This window comes from Mus pahari, chromosome 5 (assembly GCF_900095145.1).
Source record: "Mus pahari chromosome 5, PAHARI_EIJ_v1.1, whole genome shotgun sequence".
Lineage (NCBI taxonomy): Eukaryota > Metazoa > Chordata > Mammalia > Rodentia > Muridae > Mus > Mus pahari.
The window spans coordinates 33,841,105-33,847,539 of record NC_034594.1 but is presented as its reverse complement, the minus strand read 5'-3'; the positions used below and the strand labels follow the sequence as shown (position 1 = coordinate 33,847,539).

The following is a 6,435-nucleotide window of genomic DNA, read 5'->3' as shown; positions in this document are numbered from 1 at the left end:
CCCCCAAGTGGCCTAGGAACTAGGGACTGTTAGCATCCCTGCGTTAAAGATAAGGAATACGCGGGCACAAAGAGATCAACATGTTCAGGGCAATGGAGTTACTTTGAGGTTTGAATCCAGAATGCCTGGGTTCAGAGTCTTAAGTAGCTGGGCTCCTTCCCTGGGTTGGCCGAGAGTGAGGAACCAAGTTCTCCCTTCGAGCCCCAGAATGGCCACCTTATACCACATATGCAAACAAGACATCCCGGTGCATGCTGCACACCGATTATGACAAAAAAGTCTAAGAAACTGGTTCAGCTATGGCTGATCCAGTCTGTGAAAACAAGACTGTTTTCTTGGTCCTGTACATTTATTTAGCACCTGTGGTGTGCATACCCCGTGCTAGGCCACAGGAACAGAATAGAGAGGCGTCAAGTGAGGGGCCCGTCTTCTGGGAGACCACAATTCATCAGTAGCCCTGACAGTTAAAGGACCACAGAGATGTGCCTTGAAAATCAGGATGGGCCTGGCCACGTGTGTGCTGAAGGTGTTGGGGGAGGGGTTCTTGCTGCTCAGGCCTTGGGCAGAGTTGGCCCTGAAGACCCGATAGCAGAGGCCTGAAGGAAAAGCAGGCACACGCAATGCCCCTGGGAAGAGACATTAGGGAGAAACAGAGGTGAGTTCAACTCAAAGGCTGAAGAGGTGGAGAGCTTTGTCCTAGGCCCTGGCCTGGACCCCCAACCCCCTACCCCCCCACCCCAGTACTGCCCTGGGAATGAATGAGGCTTCTAAAGTTGAAAAGATCCAGAGCCCCGTGAAAGCCAGCGAATGCCCTTGAAGGGTGCTCACACCACAGGAGTGTGCGTGCAGGGGACACATCCCAGTTTATAGAACTTTCCAAAGGGCCAAACAGTGACATGCGCCCCTGGAACTCAGGGCTCCTCCCATGCCGGAGGACAGCAGGCACATGACCCGGGGGTCTGGCAAATGCTACCGGGAACTATTCTCCTCCCCATACCCTTTCTCAGGCCTTTTCTCACAACTCCGCTGAATTCTGATGGAGGCTGCTGCCGCTCCTCCCCACCAGAAAACAACCCACAAACTCTTGAAAACTTTGCCTACCCTTTGGGGAGAATACATGAACTTCCAGTACTACATTACGAAACTGCGGCCCGGAGAAGGCAATAGTGCCAATGGGTGACTTGCAGACAACACCCTAGGCCAGATCAGTTTCCTGTTAGGATGAAAACACCCTAGGGCCTAGACCACAGTGCATAAGATGGGCCCCACATATATCCACTCTTCAGATACAGGCAGGAAACCACTCTTGTACCAGCTGGTACTCACTCAACTTTGGGAACACAGAGGTGAATCAGACACAGATCTGGTCCTGGAAGACTCAGTCTAGGATAAGTATGATAAGATTGGGATGAGGGGTGGTTGCAAATGGCAGAGTAATTTCCTTCTTGCTGACGCTCTCAAGGACGAGTAGACAGCGATGCTCAAAACTAGAAGGGGCGTGGACACCGGACATCGATGAAAGTTGCCAAGAGAGTATAGGCGCTTGCTCCTGAGAGCCCTAGTGGAGAGAGAGTTGAGAAACACTTGGGAGTTCAGTGGCTGAAAACCTTTGTGTTGTGGTGGTTGGCTGGCTACCTCCTAGTGACAGGGAACCCGTGATCATCCTCTCTTTTTTGAACCGCTGAAGGGATGGGTCTATCTCAAGAGGAGAGGGTCAGCGCAGGCCAGGGCCAGCAGACAGGGCAGGAACACAATACTGACAACATTATTACCCCAGCAGGTATCTGGGTAAGAAAGTGGTACTGCCTCAGGGTTCGGGTACCAGAGAACCAATAAGGCTTTGAAAGCCTGGGTAGGTTTTTACCCGCTCCATCTTCTCCCTTCACAATTCTGAGCGAAATGCAGAAATAGTTTAAGGAAATAGAGAGTTAGTCGCTTCAGGGGTGTCCTTGTGGAGTCTGGAGCTCACCTGAGGGTCTGGGAAGGTCCACTGGAGAAGGAAATGTAACCTCCCTTCCTGGACACAGAGCTCTGAGCTGCCCCATGAGGCAGGTGGGGTGAAGCCGTCCAGCTTGGAAGCGTAAGAACAAGCATTTGCGATCACATGGGCACACTCCAAGCCCTGTGCTCCTGACCATGATGCCCACCTCCGCCCACTGGGAAAGGTCTTGGGAGGGTCTCGTGTCCTTTAAGACTCGATGGTGGTCATGGGGTGGTCCTATCTGCTCCAGATCAGCACAACTATCTACTTTGTTCATACCTCACAACGGTCTTTCTCTCCCTTGAAGTGTGATCTTGACATTCCTGTGATGCCGCGGTCCCAGGAGCTATCCTTAAATCCCATCTAGTCATTCCTCCTGCCGTGCTTCAGCGGTTGGTCATGCTGCCCAACCCGATTTCCGTTCCGGGGCTATGGAAGACACCATGCTGACCACGGCCCCCTAAACATGGGCGTGAGAGAGGAGCCGAGTCAATGTGCGAGTAGAATGACCCTGAAGAAGTGGGACTTCAGCGAGAGAGTCCTGTCAAACCGTTAACTCCCCCAATCCTGGAAGTCAGGAAAAACGGCCTCTTTCAGAGTGGCAGGTCGGCTGTCTCCAGGGTGACCCACATGTGCTGCTTCAGCTGGTTGGGTTAAAGTGTTAAAGGGAGGCGGGTCTGTGTGGACTCTACCCAATAGGAGAGCTCGCTACTAGGCCATGTGGTCACAGGAGGGCCAATCAGAGCCTTGTAAAGACTACTATTCCTGGAGTATAAGGGGGCAGAAAAATTGCGTTGAGAGTTTCCAAAAACGGTACTTCTGGTCCTTGGTTTTTGTGAGCGTTGGAAGTGACACACCCAGCCACCCTCACACCCAGTCACACACTTGAGGCCCTTAATGGTTTGTCATTGGACTAGAAGCTCTCCCAGACTCCGGTCACCTTCTACCCTAGAAAAGATTGCAACTGGCTCTCTTCCGTTTCTTAAGCTTTCGGCCTCGCACAACCTAGCAAAGACTGGCACTGGCAGGACCACGGGCTTCTCATCTCATAGGCAGGCCCAGGCGGGGCGAAGGGGCTTCCTCAGCCACACAAGCACAGATGCCCTAGCTGAGTTTTGAACTTGGGTTTGTGTTCCAAAGGGAGCCTGAGGCAGGAAGATTGGAAATTCAAAGGCCAGCCTGAGCTATATACCAAGACCCTGTCTCAAACAAACAAACACCAGAAAAGTCTAACTGAGCCTCACATTCGGGTCTGGTGTGGCTATTTCACGCACGTTCTCTTGGCTCATTGCAAGCCTAGAACCATAGAGGTAGGCCATGATAGGCAAGGACTGGTGAGACCATTTCCTAACGTCTCCTTGCCCGGCTGCCTGACATCATGAGTGGGTTCCCCAAATGACACTGCTTAACCCAGGACAAACCATCTATTCTCCCAGAGGAGTATTTGAGAGAACAGTGGGAGGCTGGGGGCTTCCCCTGACAGACCCGTGGGGTTCTCCCAGCTTTCTTGGTGGGGTGGCAGTGGACAGCGCAGACTCAAGAATCAGAGCTACACAGTGAGACCTCATCTCAAAAAAAAAACAAAAACAAAAAAACAAAAACAAAAACAAAAAACAAAAAAAAAACAAGCAAGCAAGCAAGCAAAAATATAATGAATACATAAATAAGGTAGGGGAAGACATCCAGTGTTGACCTCTGGCCTCCAACAAACACACTGTGTGCAACTGCATATGTAAGCCTACTACACGAAGGAAGGAGGGAAGGGAGGAAGGAAGGAAGGAAGGAAGGAAGGAAGGAAGGAAGGAAGGAAGGAAGAAGGGAGGGATGAAGGGATGGAGGAAACTAGGAAGTTGGGAAATAAGGAAAGAGGAAAGGAAGGAAAGAGGGAGGGAAGGAAGGAAGTTAGGAGAGAAGAAAGAAAGTTAGGAAGGAAGGAGAAAGCAAGGGAGGGAAGAAAGGAGAGGGGAAGGGAAGGGAAGGAAGGAAGTTAGGAAGGAAGGAGAAAGCAAGGGAGGGAAGAAAGGAGAGGGGAAGGGAAGGGAAGGAAGGAAGTTAGGAAGGAAGGAGAAGGGGAAGGAGAGAAGGGAAATGAGGATGTTAGGAAGGAAGGAAGTAGATAGGGAGAGAAAGAGGCAGCAAAGGAGGGAAGGAAGGAAGGGAGGGAGGGAGGAAGGGAGGAAGGATGGAGAAGTTAGGAAGGTGGGAAGGAGGGAAGGAAGGAGGGAGGGAAGAAGGAAGGAAGGAGGGAAGGAAGGAAGGGTTTGACAGTTTGGAAAACTGAGCTCAAAGGGCCATGGATTTCCCTAAGTTACCTGACTCTGGATTCCATACTTGCCTCCAGATCAATAACTTACTTTTAATAAGCTACCTGAATTTAAACTCATCTCACAAATCTGCTCTTGCATGAGGGTGAATGAAATCTGTCAGCATTCCGTTCTGTTCCTCACGGCTCTATGCCTCCATACCGTTCTGCCCCTTTCTGCATCTGTACACTCCCCGAGGGCACAGATTTCCTCTGTGCATCATACATCCCCTTGGATCTCAGTAGCAATGCCCATGTGATCCCACAGAGCCCCTGCTACACGATGGCTCCTCTGCTGAAGCCTCCTCAGATGTCATCCTTGTGCTCCTCACAGGGACCCTGGGAATGAGGCATATTCGTTTCTGTGGACAGATGTGGCAACTGAGGGCCAGGTAGTTGAAGTAATTAAAGTCCCCTAGTGATACAGAAGCAGTGTCAAGTCCTACCCCTGCCTGTCTGATTCAGAAGTACATGTGTTGGGTCACTGTGTCACCCTGCTTCAAAGAGCTTGTTGTTTTTAAATAAAAGGCATTTAAAACTTAAAGACTACTCTGAACTGCACCTTTTCCTGTGGCCCCTTGAAGACCTTCTAGCTGAAAGGGCTGAAATTTTTTTTCAGAGAATTTAACACTCTAAAATGTGATATCTTATGACATTATGGCAGTTAATTGATATTTCTTATAGTTCATTTATAATTTATATTTCATGACTAATTACAGGAGAAACATACTCTTGTATTTTCTTATGTGCATTAAATGACAGTACATTTCAACCTATTTAGAGTTATACTTAACTGTTTCATTGTTTAAATACATCAATTTTTAATATATTTTTATAAAGATTTATTTATTTATTTATTATATGTAAGTACACTGTAGCTGTCTTTAGACACTCCAGAAGAGGGCGTCAGATCTTGTTACAGATGGTTATGAGCCACCATGTGGTTGCTGGGATTTGAACTCTGGATCTTTGGAAGAGCAGTCAGGTACTCTTACCCACTGAGCCATCTCACCAGCCCCTTTAATATATTTTTTAAAACAAACTTATTGATTAGGAAAAACTGTTCAGAGCATCAGCTCCACATTTGACAGTTATCCTGTAGCAATAAATTATTAGATCTGCTCTATGCTCCCAGTAGGTGCATGCACCTCCTCTGCACCCAACCAAGATCTCTGAAATCACGAATGAAACACACACACACACACACACACACCATCTTGTTTTTAATATGCTCTAAGCTAGCTTAATGGCTGGCCCACTCCTTAACCTTTACGTGGCTAACACACTCCCCTCCGATATTCCTGAGTTAGTATTTACAAAATCTAATTTAACTCTGCAGCCCATGGACCCTTCTGGGCAGCCCTTCTTGGGGCCACGTTCCCCTTGCACCTACATTCAGCCTCTCACCCTCCTGTTCCTTCTCAGCATGGTCTGTTCTATGNCCTTGTCATGGCTGAGTCCTTTCTTCTCCCTCTCCTGTGTTTCTTGCCCTGGAATCCTAAAAGTCCTGCCTCTGTCTTCCTGCCCAGCCATTGGTCACTGGCAACTTTATTTCCCAATCAGAGCCTTTAGCGTACATGGGAGACACTGCAAACAGGTTTTTGGGTAACATAATTAGCATGAGAACACAAGCTGCTATATTTCCCCCTTTTTGTCCACTAAAAGGTCTTTTCTTTCTGATATACACTGATCATAATTATGACGGTCATGGGGTATGATAAATACTAACAGCATCCAGTCTATCAATTTTGTCAATTTAGATACATAGTCTATTATCTATCCTAACTGATNAAAGAGTCTACAATTCTATACCTGAATTATGTTTTGATTTTAACTTGCATTATCATCTGAAAACCATCCTTTCAAATGCACATCATCCCCCTTAATGCTAAAGAACTTAAGTTTGATTGAGACTACAACTAGCCTTCAACACCACCAGAGCTCCAAGAATGAATTAAGTATTACCTGAGTATATAGGAAGCACAGAAACATAGCTTCCAAAACTTAACCAATTTGCAGAGACATCTGACTACCTGGACAGTTCCCTAATTTCTTATAACATTGGAGCCTTCTGGCCCAGATCCTTGTGACAGACTTTATGTGAAGCAGGAAATATGAAGGACTAGCTTACCCTGTATTGGCAGAGCTAAGC

At 47.9% G+C, this 6,435-nt stretch overlaps 1 long non-coding RNA gene across 1 annotated transcript; it reads right to left on the bottom strand.

The window, feature by feature from the left end:
- Nucleotides 1-1,294: 1,294 nt before the first annotated feature.
- Nucleotides 1,295-2,510, bottom strand: LOC110321225. The gene is made up of 2 exons (XR_002380514.1): nt 2,261-2,510; nt 1,295-1,558 (listed from the first exon to the last, which is right to left on the bottom strand). It is a non-coding gene; the product is annotated as an uncharacterized LOC110321225 (long non-coding RNA).
- Between the last annotated feature and the right edge of the window lie 3,925 nt (nt 2,511-6,435).